Here is a 20650-nt window from a genome sequence, read left to right on the forward strand (position 1 = left end):
TGTGATCAGGCAGGAGACTAGAACAAAGCCATACACTAGAGATTTAGGGTATATTTTGGTCTGTTAGAAGAAACTGTATCCCAAAATTTTAAAGAGAGAAAAATTTATATATATACACAAAAAATAAGGTTAACTGCAATGAAGGGATAGAATATGACTCTAAAAATGAAAATTAAAAAAGATTTTCTTTATTTTCTTAAAGATTTTATTTATTCATTTGTCATAGAGAACAAGTAGGCAGAGAGGCAGGCAGAGGGAGAGGGAGAAGCAGGCTCTCCGCTGAGCAGGGAGCCGAATGCGGGACTCGATCCCAGAACCCTGGGATCATGACTTGAGCCGAAGGCAGCCGCTTAACCGGCTGAGCCACCCAGGCACCCCAAAAAAGATTTTTTTTCCATATGTGTATTTTATTTTATTTTTTTATTACCCTTGGTTCAAATTCTTTTTTTTAATTTTTTTATTGTTATGTTAATCACCATACATTACATCATTAGTTCTTGATGTAGTGTTCCATGATTCATTGTTTGTGCATAACACCCAGTGCTCCACACAGAATGTGCCCGCTTTATACCCATCACCAGGCTAAACCATCCCCCCACCCTCCTCCCCTCTAGAACCCTCAGTTTGTTTTTCAGAGTCCACCGTCTCTCATAGTTTGTCTCCCCCTCCAACTTACTCCCCTTCATTCTTCCCCTCCTGCTATCTTCTTTTTCTTTTTTCTTAACATATGTTGCATTATTTGTTTCAGAAGTACAGATCTGTGATTCAACAGTCTTGCACAATTCACAGCGCTCACCATAGCACATACCCTACCCAATGTCTATCACCCAGCCACCCCATCCCTCCCACCCCCCACCACTCCAGCAACCTTCAGTTTGTTTCCTGAGATGAAGAATTCCTCATATCAGTGAGGTCATATGATACATGTCTTTCTCTGATTGACTTGTTTCACTCAGCATAACACCCTCCAGTTCCATCTATGTCATTGCAAATGGCAAGATCTCATTCCTTTTGATGGCTGCATAATATTCCATTGTGTATATATACCACATCTTTCTCCATTCATCTGTCGATGGACATCTTGGCTCTTTCCATGGTTTGACTATTGTGGACATTGCTGCTATAAACATTGGACACCCCAAAAAAGATTTTAAAGAGAGGCATTGATAAGGTAAGATGTTGGTTGAAAAATTTAAAAAAATAGAAAAAATAAAAATAAAGAAAAATTTAAAAATTAACTTTGAAAGACTAAAGAATCATGGGGAAAAAGGCCATGGATTCTACGTACTGTTTTCCCCTAGCGCTGGAGTGCTGCAGTTCTCATTGATTGATAAACTTGGTCTTGGCTGGCTGTTCTTGCTGATCTTCTGGGGGAGGGGCCTGTTGCAGAGATTCTCAAGTGTCTTTGCCGGAGATGGAATTGCACCGCCCTTGCTAGGGGCCAAGCTAGGTAATCTGCTCAGGTTTGCTCTTGGTAGCCTTTGTTCCCTGCAAGCTTTATGTATAGCTTTGGAGGACGAGAATGAAAATGGCAGCCTCCCATTCTTCACCCTGGAGGAGCTGAGAACTCGGGACCCCACTCCTCAATGCACCCCCAGAGAAAAGCAGTCAGTCACTCTTGTCTCTCTGGTCTTTGGCTGACTCTGTGTTCACCCAGCCTGTGACTAAGCATTTCTATCTCTGGCACACGACCCTGTTTGGAGTCTCCAAATACAGCAGATTCCTGAAGTGCACTCCCGCGCCCCTCCTCCTAGGGGAGAAAGGGGATTCTCCCCGGATCTCCCACTTGTTGGGTCCCTGCTGGAAGAGTAGTGACCTGACTGTGTCACAGATCACGGTTTATGGCAACCCCGATCTGAGAGCCCACTTCTTGGCTCTGTCTCTGCAGCCGGCTTCCCCACTCCGATACCTGTGAGTTCTGCCCCACTCAGGCACCCCTGGTCTTTCTGTGACCCCAAGGGTCCTGCGACCACAGTGTCCCAGTGAGGATTCCACCCCCTGCTTAGCCACTGGAGTGACTTCCCTCAGCGGAGCCGACTTCTAAAAGTTCCAATGTTGTGCTTTGCTGCTCTATTACTTGCCGGTAGGCAGCTGATGGAGGCTCCCTTCCCCCTGCAGTCTATCTTCACGAATATCACCTTGGATTCACTTCTCTAGCACGTCCTACCTTCCAGAAAGTGGTCGCTTTTCTGTTCATAGAGTTCCTGCTATTCATTTCTTTGATCTCCTGTTGAGTTTGTAGGTTTTCAGAATGGTTTGATACCTATCTAGCTGAATTCCTGGGACCAGATGAAATTTAGGTCTCCTACTCCTCTACCATCTTGTTCCTCCCTCCCCTATTGGCTAGGCTCTTGTTGAGTATTTTGGCATCCCTGTTCATCAGAAATATTAGTCTGTAATTCTCCTTTTTGACAGGGTCTTTGCCTGGTTTTGGGATCCGGGTAATGCTGGCCTCATGGAAGGAGTTTGGAAGTTTTCCTTCTGTTTCTATTTTTTGAAACAGCTTCAGTAGACTAGGTGTTTTTTCTTATTTAAATGTTTGGTAGAATTCCCCTGGGAAGTCTTCTGGCCTTGGAGTTTTGTTTTTTGGGAGGTTTTTTATTACTGCTTCGATTTTGTTCCTGATTATTAGTCTATTCAGATTGTCTCTTTCTTCTTGTTTCAGTCTTGGTAGTTTATAAGTTTCCAGGAAGGCATCCATTTGTTCCAGGTTGCTTAATTTGTTGCCATATAGTTGCTGGTAATAATTTCTTATAATCGTTTCTCTTTGGTTTTAGTTATGATCTCTTCCCTTTCATAATTTTATTAATTTGGGTCCTTTCTCTTTTCTTTTGGGTAAGTCTGGTCAGTGGTTTATTGATCTTATTAGTTCTTTCAAAGAACCAGCTTCTAGTTTCATTGATCTGTTCTACTGTTTTTCTGGTATCTATTTCATTGATCTCTGCTCTAATCTTTATTATTTCTCTTCTCCTGCTTGGTTTAGGTTTTATTTGCTGTTCTTCCTCCAGCTCCTTTAGGTGTGAGGTTGTGCATTTGGGATTTTTCTAATTTTCTGAGAGAGACTTGGATGGCTATGTATTTCCATCTCAGGAACTGCCTTTGTAGTATCCCATAGGTTTTGGACTGAAGTGTTTTCATTCTCATTAGTTTCCATGAATTGTGTAAGTTATTCTTTAATTTCCTGGTTGACCCAGTTATTCTTTAGCAGGATGCGCTTTACCTTCCAAGTGTTTGAATTCCTTCCAAATATTTTCTTGTGATTGAGTTCTGATTGCAAGGCATTGTGTGTTACCAGACCATTGTGGTCTGATAACGTGCAGGGAATAATCTCAGTCTTTTGGTATTGGCTGAGACCTGATTTGTGAACGAGTATGTGGTCTATTTTGGAGAAGGTTCCGTGTGCATTTGAGAAGAATCAGTGTTCTTTTGTTTTAGGGTGGAATGTTCTGTATATATCTATGAAGTCCATCTGGTCCAGTATGTCATTCAGAGCTCTTGTTTCTTTCTTGATCTTCTGCTTAGATGATCTGTCCAATGCTGAGAGTGGAGTTTTAAAATCTCCTACTCTTAATGTATTATTGTCGATATGATTCTTTATTTTGATTAACAGCTGGCTTATGTAGTTGGCTGCTCCCATGTTGGGGGCATAGATATTTTTTTTTCTTTTTATTTATTTATTTGAGAGAGCGAGAATGAGAGAGAGAGAGAGAGAGAGAGCATACGAGAGAGGGGAGGGTCAGAGGGAGAAGCAGACTCCCCGTTGAGCAGGGAGCCCGATGCGGGACTCGATCCCGGGACTCCAGGATCATGACCTGAGCCGAAGGCAGTCGCTTAACCAACTGAGCCACCCAGGCGCCCGGGGGCATAGATATTTACAATTGTTAGATTTTCTTGTTGGATAGATGCTTTAAGTATGATGCAGGGTCCTGCATCTCTTAATGTAGGCTTTGGTTTAAATTCTAATTTGTCTGATATAAGAATTGCTACCCCAGCTTTCTTTTGAGGCCCGTTGGCATGAGTAATGGCTCTCCATACCCTCACTTTCAGTCTGGAGATGTCTTTAAGTTCAAAATGAGTCTCTTATAGACAGCATATGGATGGGTCCTGTCTTTGTATCCAATCTGCAACCCTGTGCCATTTCATGGGAGCATTTAGGCCATTCACAGTGAGAGTAACTACTGAAAGATATGTATTTATTGACATCCTCTTGTCTGTACAGTCCCTTTTTCTGTGTATTGCTTTTGTAAATTTCTGGTCTTTATTTACTCTTGGGGTCTTTCTTCTTTTATAGAACCCCCCCTTAATGTTTCTTGCAGTGCTGGCTTGGTGGTCACATATTCTTTCAGTTTCTGCCAGTCCTGGAAGCTCTTTATCTCTCCATCTATTCTGAATGACAGCCTTGCCAGATAAAGTATCCTTGGCTGCATGTTCTTCTCTTTTAGTACCCTGAATATGTCTTGCCATCTCTTTCTGGCTTGCCAGGTCTCTGTGGATAGGTCTGATATTATTCTGATGTTCCTCCCTCAGTACGTAAGAAATCTCTTCCCGCTTGCTTCTCTCAGGATGGCTTCCTTGGTTCTAAGATTTGCAATTTTTACTATTATATGCCGGGGTGTTGGTCTGTTCTCATTGATCTTGGGAAGGGTCCTCTTTGCCTCTTGGACATGAGTGCTTGTTTCCTTCCCCAGATTAGGGAAGTTCTCAGCTATGATTTGCTCAAATATACTTTCTAGTCCTCTCTCTCCACCCCCTCGGGGATCCCAGTAATTCTGACATTGGAAGGTTTCATGGTGTCGTTAATCTCTTTAAGTCTGTTCTCTTGGGTTTTTAGCTGTTTGTCCCAGGCTTCCTCGATTTCCTTCCTATCAGCTTATCTTCTAGATTACTAATCCGTTCTTCTGCCTTATTTACCCTAGCTGTTAGAGTATCCAGTTTAGACTGCATCTCATTCATAGCATTGTAAAATTTGGCCTGATTAGCTCTCATTTCTGCCCTTAGAGATTCTATATTGATGCTAATGTTTTTCTCAAGCCTTGCTATTGACTTCATAATTGCAACCCTGAAGTCTATCTGTGACATCTTGCTTATATCCATATCCATTATGTCTGCAGGAGAGACCATTGTCTCTGGTTCTTTTCTTTGTTGGGAGTTCCTCCTCCTATTCATTCTGTTGAGGGGTGGTTGGGGGAATGTACAGAGTTCAAAATATCAATCACGACCCAGGCAAGATGTACCCTAGGAGAATCTGGAGCAGTCGGAAGCCACCACCAAAGAAACAAAGCTAAAATGAAACCCAAGAATAAAATTTATAACATTTAAAAAATTAAAAAAAATTAAAAATTAAAAAAACGGGGGTGGGGGGGGCCTATAATCTCTCCGTGTGGGCGAGGTAGGGTTTTTCAGTTCTTCCTGGGTGTATTTTGTTCTGTTTGTTAGAGGACCCTACTTCCCAGAGTTACAGGGAAAATAAAACTGGTATATATATAAAGGTAATACTGAATAGGGGGAAAAAGCACTACATTGAAACATATATCTATATAAAAAATATAGGTGTGAAAAAGTTAAAAAGCTACTATGAAATATGTTATATTAAACATCTAGTTGAAATGAAAAAATGGTGAAAAGAAAAAGCAGAATAAAAATGATAAGGAATAAAACGAAAAAACAAAGTTGTGTCTGAAAAATACACAAGCTGTGAGGCAACACCTAGAGCTAACTATACTATTTTCCCCTGGTGTTTGGGTTTTACAGTGTTATGGGGACCCTGGGGTTGTTGTCCTCTTGTTCTTCCAGCTTGTCTTCTGGGGAAGGGGCCTGCCACGCTATTTCTCATGCACCCCTGCTTGGGCAGAGTTGCCCTGCCCCCTGTCAGGGGGCTGGGCTCCGTGGAAACTGGTTTTTTGAGCTTTTGTTCTCTGGCAGCTTTCCGCACCTTTTTTGAGGGTCAGAGCAAAGTAAAATGTCTGCAGGCAGACCTCTGACCCAGAGCGGAGAAATCACAGTCTGTTCTTCTCTGAACCCTCCAGAACACACAGTCTCCATTTCTGTAACCCCCGGTGAAAACCGCAGCCTCCCACAGGTGGTTCACACCCCCAGTGACCCTTTTAGTGGTCGACTCAGAGACCCGCTTGTCTGTGCCCTTTGTGCTTCTAAAACCCTGAGCGGTCCCGGGTCCAGGTGCGTGCAACCCCGTAGCTCCTGGATCCTGTCCGAGCACTGCCATAAAGCCCTTCGCAGCCCACTGCTACCGCTCTGGGAGTTATCGCCATCCCCTGGCAGAGGACACTTTTGCGCTCCGGTGTTATATCACTTTCCAGAGGCCAGTTTATGGCGGCTCCCTCCCTCTTCTGTTTATCTTCTGTTATCTGCCCGCAGAATCAGGCCTCCAGCCTTCCTACTTCAGGATGGGTGGTGATTTTCTGCTTGTAGAGATCTAGATATATATTTTCACACCTCAGGCTGATTTCGTGGGTGTTCAGAATGGTTTGGTAGATATACACCTAAATTCAGGGACTGGCTAAAATGGAGTCCTCTACTCCTCTGCCACCTTGCCCCCTCCCTTCCTTACCAATTGCCTTTTAAATCTCCAATTGAATAATCTTAATTTTTCTATGGCATAATGATATGATCCATAGTCTTTCTAATACTGAACCACATGACTTACTATCAGAAAGCATATGACATCATGTGATTGTATTTCTTAACATGGTGCTAGATTCAATTTGCAGTATGCTTTTAGAGTTTATTCAGCTATATAAGGCTATTAATTATTTTGTTCTTGTTTGTCAGGATTTCTCTTTTTTTAAGTTTTTGTTTCAATTGCAGTGTAGCTAACATACAGTGTATTATTAGTTTTAGATGTACAGTATAGTGATTCAAGACTTCTATACATTACCCGGTGCTCATCACAAGTGCACTCCTTAATTCCCATCACTTATTTCACCCATCCCCCCACTGCCCTCCCTTTTGGTAACCATCAGTTTATTCTCTATAATTAAGAGTCTGTTTCTTGGTTTGTCTCTCTCTGTCTTTTTGCCTTTGCTCATTTGTTTATTAAATTCCACATATGAGTGAAATCTCATATTGTATTTGTCTTTCTCCAATTGATTTATTTTGCGTAGCATTATACTCTCTATATTCTCTAGCTCCCTCCATGTCATTGCAAATGGCAAGATTTCATTCTTTTTTTGACTAATATTCCATTGTGTGTGTGTATGTATACCACATTTTCTTTCTTCATTAATTGATGGACACTTAGGCTATTTCCGTATCTTGGATATTGTAAATAATGCTGTTATAAATATAGAGATGCATGTATCCCTTTGAATTAGTGTTCTTGTATTTTTTGGTAAATACCCAGTAGTATGATTGCTGGATCATAAGGTAGTTCTATTTTTAAATTTTTGAGGAACCTCCATACTGTTTTCCACAGTGGCTGCACCAGTTTGCATTCCCACCAACAGTGTCCAAGTTTTCCTTTTTCTCCACATCCTCACCAATACCTGTTGTTCCTTGTGTTGTTGATTTTAGCCATTCTGACTGGTTTAAGGTGATATCTCATTGTTGCTTTGATTTGCATTTCATGTGTCTGTTGGCCCTCATTCACTATGATCAACTGGGATATATTCCTGGGTTGTAATGGTGGTTCAGTATTTGGTAAACCAATCAGTGTGTCAAATCTCATCAATAAGAGAAAGGATAAAAACTACCAAAAATAAGAGAAAGGATAAGAACAATATGATCATTTCAGTAGATGCAGAAAAACATTTGACAAAGTAAAATATCTATTCATGATAAAAACCCTCAACAAAGTAGGTTTAGAGGGAACATACCTCAACATAATAAAGGCCATGTATGAAAAACCCACAGTGAACATAATCCTTAGTGGGGAAAAACTGAGAGCTTTTGTCCCCAAGGTCAGGAACAAGACAAGGATGTCCACTCTCACCACCTCTACTCAACATACTACTGGAAGTCCTAGGCATAGCAATCAGACAACAAAATGAAATAAAAGGCATCCAAATCAGTAAGAAAGAAGTAAAACTTTCACAATTTGCAGATAACATGATACTCTGTATAGAAACCGAGGTTCACCTGGGTGGCTCAGTCGGTTAAGTGTCCACCTTCAACTCAGGTCATGATCCCAGGGTCCTGGGATCAAGCCCGACATCAGGCTCCCTGCTCAGCGGGAGTCTGCTTCTCCCTCTCCTCCCCACTCATGCTGTCTCTTACTATCTCTATTTGTCTCTCTCTCTCAAATAAATGAATAAAATCTTAAAAAAAAAAAGAAAACCGAAAAGACTCTAGCAAAAACTGCTAGAATTGATAAATGAATTTAGTCAAGTTGTAGGATACAAAATCAGTGTATAGAAATCTGTTGCATTTCTATACACCAATAATGAAACAGCACAAAGAGAAATTAAGAAAGTAATTCCATTTACAATGTCTACTACCCAAAGCAATCTACACATTTAGTGCAATGCCTATCAAAATACCACCAGCATATCTCACAGAGCTAGAACAAACAATCCTAAAATGTGTGTGGAACCACAAAAGACCCCGAATAGCTACAGAAATCTTGAGAAAGAAAAGCAAAGCTGGGGGCATCACAATTCTGGACTTGAAGTGATATTATAAAGCTATAGTTATCAAAGCAGTATGATACTGGCACAGAAATAGACACATAGATCAATGGAACAGAATAGAAACCCCAGAAAGGAGCCCACAACCATATGGTTACCTAATCTTTGACAAAGCAGGAAAGAATATCCAATAGGAAAGGGAAAGTCTCTTCAACAAATGGTGTTGGGAAAACTGGACAACAAGCAAAAGAATGAAAGTGGACCACTTTCTGACACCATACACAAAAATAAATTCAAAATGGATGAACGACCTAAATGTGGTACCTGAAACCATCAAAACCTAGACGAGAACACAGGTAGTAACCTCTCTTAACATTGGCCATTGCATCTTCTTTCTAGATAAGTCCCCTGAGGCAAGGGAAGCAAAAGCAAAAATAAACTATTGGGACTATATCAAAGTAAAAAGCTTGTGCACAGTGAAGGAAACACTGAACAAAACTAAAAGGCAACCTATGGAATGGGAGATGATGTTTGCAAATGATATATCTGATAAAGGGTTAGTATCTAAAATATATAAAGAACTTAAAAAACTCAACACCAGAAAAACCAAATAATTCAATTAAAAAAATGAGCAAAGGACATGAACAGACATTTGTGAGGTTTTGTATTAAGCTAGTTTTTGTGCCTAAAAGATTTGGTAAAACTTCCCCCTAACCTCACTTTAGCCATTAGTCATATTGTAAATTTAAGAGTCCTTCCATACCTTACTTGCTTTACTCCAAATGCATTCGAAATTGTCTAGTCCTTACACTCCAGTGGCAGGGCTTGGAACTAAAGGGATGATAGGGCATTCTGACCTAGAAAGGGCCATTGCTTCTTGGCTTCTGGGTTTTATCTCTCTACTAATATGGTCTAAGATGTTACTGGCTTTTGGTTTCTGGTAGCCACATAATGCTGTTGGTTTTTGTTAGTCTGATGATCATCTAAAACCCTGAGTGTTTCTTAATAACTCTGCTTAGTCAGTTGAAAACCTGACCAACCAGGTGGTTTATTGAATCTACTGACAGTCTCTCATACCATTGCCTCTTAAATTTCATGTCATTAGGTTCAGACTATTATTTTAGCTTATCTTTATTCTTTGTAAGTTTTGAACTCTGTCAGCCAATGAAATGAAATTATTGTCCTCAGTCTTACACCATTAGCAAATAGAACATTTTATTTGCTACCCCTTCTTCTTTACCACTGATAAAACTATAGTTTTGGATAGGCATGAAGACAGGGCCTCTAGCTAGACACTAAAAATTGCATCCAAGTAAGTATATATAATTATTAATCTTTTAGTAAGATCATTCAAACAATTACATATTTGAGTTTATTTGTTCATCAGATAGTAATTGAACAATTTCTCTCAGCTATGCACTGTGGTAGATAATGGGAATACAAGAACTAATAAAACTTGTTTCCCCCGTTCAAGGATTCAGAGAAAAAGGACAAGAAAAAAGATTAATTAAACATGGCATATGTTAAAGAAGTATAAAAAGCCTTAATGTCTCAAAGGATTTAAGGCCAAAGGGAAAAATGATAATTATTTCCTATATCTCATTGATCCATGTATATCTGATAGGTGATGGGTGCTGTGATATGCTACTGATATTCTGGTTTAGAAATTAAAGAATAATACCCTAAGTTGCAGAGAGTGCAGCCTGTAGGAAATTCATAGTTGCCATCCCCTGACAAGGATGACTATGCTTAAGAGAGCCATGTTGGCCTACATCCAGTGATTGAAGCAGAGACGTCAGAGCCTGCCCACCTTACCCAACTGGTAACAATTCTGAAGAGTCATTCTAGCTTCATAATTTCCAGTAAGGTCACCTGAGGGTTCCCTTGATGCTGCCTTGCAGTATAATTTACCCTCCCTCCCTCTGATAGATAGATAGATAGATAGATAGATAGATAGATAGATAGATGATAAATGAGAGAAGTCAAGTAGTAGTTATACTTTGGGGCAGTACCTGGGAGGTAGCAATGACAGGGGCTTCTAAGTTTTGGATGGTTTTATGGGTTTGCTTTTCTTTGCGAGAAAATTATCTGTGCACCTGTAGGGAAGTGTATTTTTAAATAACTTTCATCTCTTCATTAAGCTTTTTAACAGTAGAATCAGTCCTATTCATCAGTGTCTTGTACATATTAAGTGTCTTATTCCCTAAAATTTTGATTAGAAGTTATTAGGGGAAAATGTTATATCTCTACCGTTTAGATTTTCATTATGTAGATCGTCATTCAACTTACCTCCTCTTTTATACTTACACGTACCCAAAGAGGTTTGGTAAGTTATCTGATGGCAGAGTTGGGGGGAAAAAAAAAAACAGGGCAAGAGCAACTCAGTCTTACCTCTTTTAAGCTAACTGATCTTCTCTACACATTGTGTTTTCATCCATGCCAAATGTCTTACAAGGATAGGAACCCATATCATAGGTATTGCACGGGTCCACACTGCCTGCTTCAGTGGGTAAATCATTCTAATGTTGGTATTCCTGATTCCTGTGCATCTGAGCAAGTGTCTTAATTAAAAGGGAGAGTCTCAGACAAAGACTTGGGTGCAGATAGTTTATATGGGAGGGAACTCCAGGAACAGGAGTAAAGGAATGAATAGAATGGGACAGTGGAGGAAGAAAAATCAGTAAGAAATATGTTACTGAACCGATAACTGGTGTGCGCAATCTCTCTGGTGGCCCTCTGAGAGACTGTGTAGAGTATATTTAGAATTGTCCTTCCACCATGCAGCATTTATCCACCAACTTGTATCTTAGTTGGCTGAGGGTTTAGTCCTAGGAACTTCCATACCTCCTGGCTGCCCTACTGGACTGCTGAGTAATTAGGTAAGGGCTTTGCAGAAAAGTGGGTGACTGAGGTAGGATGTTAAGATAAAAAAAAGTACTTAAAATAGGTGCAGCTAAAGTTGGAGGTGAAGAGGGTTGGCCTGGGGCACCAAAAGCCTCTGCTATAACCACCTTCCCCAATATCAGATTTGATAGTAATAAGGCAGATATTTTGTTCTCCTTATACCTCACTCCTCCTTGTCTCTTTTTGAATAGATTTAGGATTGCAAGCAGGTGAGCAGTGTTGTTGTTATTTGATTTGAATTTCTTAAAATTCTAACAATAGCAATCCAAGATTTATTTCTAATTGTTATAGTACAACTAAACCAAATTTTAAGATATTTTACACCTCCAACAATACAAAATAGATATGTATTAAGTTAATTATTCCAGCATTATTTGCAATTGCAAAAAACTAAATTTCCCTTCATAGAAGATAACCAAATAAACTATTAATAGTACATCTACGCAGTGGAATATTATGAAGTCATAGAAAAGAATGAGGACTATTTCCATGAATTGATAAGGCATGGTTTTCAGGATATGTTGTTAAGTAAAAAAACCTAAAGTTCAAAAAAGCATTTATTACATGATACCTTTGTGTAAGGAAGAGATGAGGGTAAAAATATATCTGTATATTTTTGCAAGAAGAATCACAGGAATGGTGAACAAAAACTAATAAGATTGTTACTTATGAGGGTGGGTAATAACACTGTGGAATGGAAAGGAGAGTGAGTGACAGCTCTTTGAGTATGTTTTTGAACAGTTTTTACCTTTGAAAGTTTGTTAATATATTACATCTTAGAAAATAAAATTAAATCAACAGGATGGGTTAAAAAACCTAAAAGTAAATTGAAACAAATATAACTATTTTTTCATGTGAATAGCATAATTTAAAGAGAAGAAAAATAAAACTAAGCAAAATAATTTGGAACACAGTACCGTGACTATATGCCTTCAATCTAAGTACAAAATCAAACTGGAAAGAAATCTTGAACTCTTCAATGTAAATTTGTTTTCCATAGTGACATAGGTATAGCAATTCTGAAACTATTTTATATATCTTTCAGAAATGAAAAAGTAAAATTTTGATATTTCAGGAAGCCAGGGTCTCTCATTTTTAGGATGAAAGAAATATAACATGAATTAGGAGAAGGCAAGACAAAAAATACATGGCATTGAATTTGAGTGAGAAATTCCAAGGTGATAATTCGTGCTCAGATACTGGTTTCTAAATACCATTCCACATTAAAAAGGAAAATGGTTGGTTCCAGGGCTGGGGCAAGGAAAACACAAGATGCATCTGGGCCATCTTTTTGTGCCATAAATTAAGGAAGCACTTAAGAAGACATAATGACATTTCAAAAAAATATAGAAACCAGACTGAAGGAGCTCAGGCTAATCAAATTTGGGAAAATTGAGCAATAAAATGAATCATGACAGAAATTAAGTATAACCCTTTGTATACAATGAGAATTCACTAGTCCATACTAACAAACACACACACTCAAATAAATAAACAGGGAGGAGGAAAAGCTCTCCCCTGAAAGACAATGCCAATTAATATAGAGGCAAATGACAGAATTAGGCAATGGCCATTTTGCAACCTTACTGTAGTAATTGATTCAGACAAGAGTCATCAGTGGATGTTAATGCTGTTAGCTGGACATTTGGGTAACAGGATATTTACCTAGTCTAAAAAATCTCTTCCCTCTGATTTCTGATTAATTACAAAAGAAATTTATAGTGGAGAACTTGGGGGATCCACCCATTCCAAGTGATCATTGTTAACATCACTAATAATGAGAGAGAACATGGAGCTCCTGATATGAAACACTAGAAACAAGACAAAATACATGTAGTTTCCCTGACATAAATGCATAACCTGAATCCCAGAAACATAAATTGTGGGTCATTCTACAAAATAATTGGTCTATATTCTACTCTATAGTTCTGGGGAACTGTTTTATATAAAAAGAGACTAAAGAGACATGATACCTAAATGCAGTGGCGATCTAGGACAGGGTCCAGAACCATAAGGGAACAACAATATAAAGCATGTTATTAGTGCAGTTCGCACAGTTTGAATATGTACATAGGCACAATATATTAGATAACAATATTGCGTTAGTATTAAAATCCTGAATTTGTTGCTAGTATTAAGAGAATGTGCTTTTTCTTAAAGCTATATGTGCTAAAGTATTGAGGGGTAAAGCATCATGTTGCTGACAAACGATTGAATTCAGTAACTCAGCACACCTAATAAATAACAGTCAAATGCATTACACTATAATAGCATAATATATATATTCTTTTTAGTGTGAAGTATATTTGTTAATATCTTATATATGAGGGGAGCAAATATGGCAAAGTGTGTTAATATAGAATCTAGGTGAAGGTTATTTGGGAATTCATTTTATTATTCATGCAACATTCATGTAAGTTTGAAGAGTTTTTCAAAATAAAACAACAATTAAAATACTTTAGTAACATTAATTTGTAATTTAACATTTAAAATGTGTTTTTCATAAATTCTCTCACTGCTTTTTGAAACACAAAGAACATTATGCCTGGGACTTAATATATTCTGTAATAATTGGTGCATATTCAGTATCTAAAAAGCTAGAAAAAATAATTTGTGCCCAATATACTCTAATTGGCTAAATTTTGTGACTCATGCATCCATTCTTAGAATATGAGCCCAAATAAGGGTCATTCCTCAAGCCTATATGCATAACTTGTGCCAAACTAAAAAAAACAAAACAAAACAAAACAAAACACCATTTCTCTCTAAATTGGGACACTTACTTTGACCAGTAATTCTATTTTTATTATATTTTTTCATTTAATGATGAATGATGAGAGGAGCTGTTAGTTGGCATTGGCCATAATTTTTAAAAAAGTAATCTACAGAAAAAATTCTAGATAAATTCAAAAGATAACATAGATTTCTCAAAAATTAATTTAATCTCCCTTAACCAAGATGCTTTAAATAAAAGACCTGGATGAATTAAATATGATTTCTGTACCATCTACAGAAGCCTTTTCAAAATGCTTTGAAGTGTACTTATGAGTAAAGTGTTTTTTAATCCCATCAATCAAAATTTTAATATATACTTAGATGCTGATGAGTAATGGAACAAACCAGAACTCCTTGTTGGGAAAAAATAGCTATATAGAATTTGACTGGAAAATCACAAGACTAGATAGTCCTATGTAAAGTATTTTTGATACCTTTTAGAAGTATGCTTTCTGGACTTAGGATTCCAAGCATATAGAGTAGATCTACTCGTCCTATTCCCACTCAATTCCATATACCCCTGGGTATTATATATAAACAAACATAATAATACTCTAAAAGAATGTAGTATGATAAATCTCCTAGGGATTTCAGTACCTGAGGAGTGGAAGGGTGGTGAGTTCTCTGGGTTTTCTTTTTGCCTCATACATCCCACAGTTGAAGCTCTAGAAGCTGGCAACCTGTAAACACTAATGGGTGCAGGTAAAAAAAAAAATCACAGGGTGGATTATACCCACAGCCTCACCCATAACTAATTTAGATGATTTAGATGATGAGAATTCGGACTTTTAAGGTGAGAAGACTTAGATGAAAATTTGGAATTGAGTTGATACTGTAATGGGTTGATATTTTGGGAGGCCTTGGGCTAGAGTGAATGTATTTTGTGTGTGGGCTGGACATGTATCTTTGGCAGCCAAAGCTTGGACTATTGTAGACAGAATAATAGCCCCCCAGTGAGGTCCAGCTTCTAGTGCGTATAACCTGACAATATCTTACCTTATACGGCAAAAGAGACCTTGCAAAAGTATTTAAAATAGGAACTTTTATTTTTTTTATTTTTTTAAAGATTTTATTTATTTATTCATGAAAGACAGAGGGAGAGAGAGAGAGAGAGAGAGAGAGAAGCAGAGGGAGAAGCAGGCTCCCGCAGAGCAGGGAGCCCAATGTGGGACTCGATCCCAGGACCCTGGGATCATGACCTGAGCCAAGGCAGACGCTTGACCATCTGAGCCACCCAGGCGCCCAAAATAGGAACTTTTAAATGAGCAGATTGTTGTGGCTTTTGGGTGGGCTTAATGTAATCACAGTGGATCCTTATAAGGGAAAGAGGGTGGCAGAAGAGTCATAATTAGATATAGAGATAATATAATGGAACCAGCCAGTCAGGGTGATGTGATTACTGACTGAGACCACAAGCCAAGTTATCAGGGAAGCCTCTAGAAGCTGGAAAGGGCAAGAAAATGGATTATCCTCTAGAGCCTCGAAGGAACACAATCCTGCTGACATCTTGATCAGCCCAGTAAGACCCATTTTGGAGTTCTGTATCCAGAGCTATAAGAAAATATGGCAGTAAGTGACAGAACTGAAAAGAGAAAGAAACAAAACACATTTATAGTTGGAGACTTCAATACCTGTTTCTCTTAAAAATGGACAGAATGATTACACAGAAAATCAGCAAGGATATAGAAGAGCCCAGTAACACTAGAAACAGAATTTAATTGACATTTATACAAAACTGAACACAACAACAGCAAAATATACATTCTTTTCAAGTCTCCATGGAACATATATCTCTATAGATGATATTTGGGGCCATAAAACAAACAAATTTAGAAGAATTGAAATCATGTGTTCCTTAACCACAGTGCAATGAAAAAGAAATGCATACAGAAAGATAACAGGAAAGTCTCCAAATACTTGACAACTGAGCAACACACTTCTAAATTATCCATAGGTCAAAGTATCAAGGGCAATAAAAAATTGATAAACAGAGTACAAATGAAAATGCAGCACTCTAAAATTTGTGGGACACAGCTAAAGCAGTACTGAAAGGGAATCTTATAGTAAGTATAATATAGTAAGTAAGTAAATGTGTATATCAGAAAAGAGGAAAAATCCCAAGTCAGTACTTTAAGCTTTCTCTTCAAGAACCTAGGAAAAGAAGAATATACCCACAAATAGCAGAAGGAAGAATATACTAAAGAGAAGGAAACAATGAAAATGATTTTTTCTGTTGTTTTTGTTTTCAATGAAACAAAAAGCTAGTTTTTTGAAAAGATCAAAAAAATTGACAGACTTCTAGCAAGACTAACAAAAAATAGGACATAAATTATTAATATCAACAATGACAGGGCATACCACTACAGACTCTATAGGTTTAAAAAGGGTGATGGTATATTACAAATAAGTGTACACACATAAATTTCACAGATTAAATGAAATGGACCTCTCCCTCAAAACACACAAACTACCACAACTCACCCATTATGGAATACATAGTTTGAATAGCCCTATAATTTACAAGGAAACAATTGGTTTTCAAACAACTTACCACACAGAAGATCTCAGGACCAAATAACTTTAATGAAGAATTCTAACTGAAATTTAAAGAACATTTAACAGCAATCATATACAATTCTTTCAGAAAAGAAACAGAAGATGAAGAAACACTTTCCAATCCATTTTAGCAAGCTAGTATTAACCTGACATGCAGTCAAGAGAAAGTACAAAAGAAAAAAATATATATATATATACTTGATGAATACAGACACAAAAATCCTTAACAAAATATTAGCAAATAGAATGCAAAATGTATACAGAGAATTTTAACCTGTAACAAAGTAGGGTTTATTCCAGAAATATGAGGTTGGTTTGGTATTCAAAAATTAATCAGTGTAGGGGCACCTGGCTGGCTTAGTCAGTAGAGCATGTGATTCTTGATTTCGGGGTTGTGGGTTCAAGCCCCACGTTGAGTGTAGAGATTACTTAAAGATCTTTTAAAAAATTAATATAATTCAGGCTGAAGAAGAAAAAATGATTATATAAATCAATGCAGAAAAAGCGTTTGACAGAAGTCAACACTCATTTATGATAAAAACTCTCTGCAAACTAGGAATAGAGGAGAGCTTTCTCCACCTCGTAAAAACTTACAGCTAACATGCTTAATGGAAAAATACTAAATGCTTTCTTATTAAGATTGGGGAAAAAGCAAGGATGTCCATTCTCCCCATTCTTACTGAACAGGGTGATGGAAGTTCTAGCCAGCACAACAAGGCAAGAAATGGAAATAAAAGGTGTAGAGATAAGAAATGAAATGAAACTATTTTTATTTGCAGATGATGTGGTTGTGTACTTATAAGTTATTTAAAAAAGTCTTCCTAGAACTATTAAATGAGTTCAACAAGTTCATGGGATATAAGATAAACAGAAAAATCAACTCCACCTCTTTATACTAGCAATGAACATTTTAAACATTGAAATTAAAAATAGAATCCCAATTATAAGTGCTCAAAAAAGAAATATTTAGTTGAAAATTGAACAAAACATATCCACGACTTTTATGCTTACACCTACACATTGTTTGTGAAAGAAATCAAAGATCTAAATAAAAGGAAAGACATACCATATCCATAGATTGGAAGGCTCAGAACAGCAAAGAAGTCCGTTTCCCCCTAGGTTTAAGGCAATTCCTGTCAAAATCTCAGGAAGATTTTTTTTTGTAGATACAGACAAGGTTACTCTAAAATGTATATGGAAAGGTGAAGGTACTAGGTTAGCTAAGACCATTTTGAAAAAACATTTGGGAGGAATCAGTCTATTTCCAACCTTACTATATAACTTCAGTAATCAAGACTGTGACATAGATCACATAATCAATGGAACATAGTAGAGAATCCATAAATAAAGCAACACAAATATACCCAACTGAATTGGGCATCCATGTGTGGGGGGAAGGAGGAGGAGGATCCATCAAAGTCTTACACAAAACTAAGAATGGGTCATAAACTTAATATAAAACTTAAAACTATAAAACTTCTAGGAAAAAAATCATAGAAAACTTTAGAATTTAAGACTAGGCAAAGCATTTTTATACTTGATACCAAAAGCATGATCCATAAAAGGAAAATTAGGCAAATTATACTTTATCAAAACTAAAAGCTTTTGGTTTGTTAAAGACCCTGTTAATATGATTAAAAGCTAAGCTATGGAGTTGGAGAAAACATTTGCCAATCACTTATCTGACAAAGGTTTAGTACCTAGAATATATAAAGAACTTAGAACTCAACACTTAAAAGACAGAACATAAGCAAAAGACATGATGAGACATTTCAGTGAAGAACATAATATAGATAGCAAATAAGCACATGAAAATATGTTCAACATCTTTAGTCACTAGGGAAATGTAAATTAACTCACAATAATATATCATTACACACATTTCAGAATGGCTGAAATTACAAAAAATGTCACAGTATCAAATGCTGGCAAAGATGTGGAGAAATTCATACATTGATGGTGGGACTATGAGATGCTGTAGCCACTTTAGAAAAGGTTAGATTTTTCTAAACTTGCTAATTGAACTCTTAATTTTGGAATAGTTGTGTATATGCCTGAGTTGAACAAAATAATACAAGGAGATTTCATGTAATCTTTACTTTGTTTAGGTATATTTTTAATTTTCAAATTGGTTCCATAAAATATTCATTATTCAAATAAAATATATGGAGCAAAATCTATCATTAGATTGACTTTTTTTGTTCTTGATAGAAAAAAGTAAAATGTATAAATAAACAGAATAACACAAATAGAATATATATTTTACTGTTAATTGGGTAGAAAGTTTTAAGATGTCAATTAAGTCTGATAATTTTAAAGTTCTCATGTTAGGTACATGCCAATTTGGGATTCATAATTCTGGATGGATTGACTTCTTTATTAATAGCTAATCTCCCTCTTATACCTAATAATAATCATTGTTCTGATCCTAGGAGGGCAAAGTTGGTTTGACATTGAGAAATAAATCAATATATTGGGGTGGCTGGGTGGCTCAGTCATTTAAGCATCCGACTCTTGATTTTGGCTCAAGGTTGTTAGATCGAGCCCCGTGTGGGCCTGCATGCTGGGCATGGAGCCTGCTTAAAATTCTCTCTTTTCCTCTTCCCCTCCCTCTCTTCCCTGCTTGCATGTGCCCTCTGTCTCAAAAAATAAAAAAGAGAAAGAAATCAATGTAAGCAGTATATTGCCAAATAAAGGAGACAACACATATATTCATCCATAAAAGATGCAGAAAAAAACATGATAAAATTCAACAGACATTTATGATCTTAAAAACCCTCTGGTAACTAGGAATAGAAGGACATGTCCTTAACCTGATAAAGGGCATCTATGAAAGGCCCTCAACTAACACTTAATGGTGAAAGATGAAATATTTTCTCCCTAGGATAGGGAGCAAGCCATGGATATCTCCTTTCACCATCTCTATTTAATACTGTACTAAAGATTTTAGCCACCACGAGATGATAAGAAGGCATAATGATTAAAAATGAAGGAAAACTCATTGTTTACAGATGACATGATTTTGTACATAGAAAACACTACAGAATCATCAAAGAGAATTCATAGAACTAATATGTTAATTTGAGTGAGGGGATCTAGTCTCATTATATATAGCCACTGTATTTTTATGTACTAATAAACATTTGGATAATTGAATTTTAAAAAATCCACAAGGTCATAAACAAAAAAACACCTAGATTATATTTCATGATAAGGCATGCGTTACTTTCAGTTGTTGAGAGAAATGAAAGAACATCTAAATAAGTGGAACAAAATATTGTGTTCATGGGTTTGGAGAATGAATATTTTTGAAATGTCTATTGTCTGTAAATGTTTCTAAAAATTCAACACATTCTCAATCAAAATTTGACTTCTGAATATCTGCACGTGTGTGTGCACACACACAATGAAAATTTATATGCACAGAGTGATTTGAGTAAGAATGTTAATAGCTTTTTCAAGTAAGCCAACGTCTGGAAGAACCCAAGTGCATATCTACAAGAGAATGGGTAAATATATTATAGTATATTTTCATAGTGGTATACTAATTCAGCAATATACAAGGAGAAAATTACTGAAAGACAAAATCATGGATGAATCTAAAACAGAAACATTAAATTGAGCAAAATAAAGGCAGAGACAAAAGAATACATGCTCTATTATTTCATTTATATGAAGTCCAAGAGCAGGCGAAACTAAGCTATGTTAATTAAAATCAAAAGTGGGGGATGCCTGGGTGGCTCAGTTGTCTGCCTTCAGCTCAGGTCATGATCCCAGGGTCCTGAGACTGAGTTTCACATTGGCCTCCTTGCTCAGCAGGGACCCTGCTTCTC

The sequence above is a fragment of the Callorhinus ursinus genome, unplaced genomic scaffold (assembly GCF_003265705.2).
Source record: "Callorhinus ursinus isolate GAN/ISIS: 27379988/994484 unplaced genomic scaffold, GSC_fseal_2.0 scaffold16, whole genome shotgun sequence".
NCBI classification, from domain to species: Eukaryota; Metazoa; Chordata; class Mammalia; order Carnivora; family Otariidae; genus Callorhinus; species Callorhinus ursinus.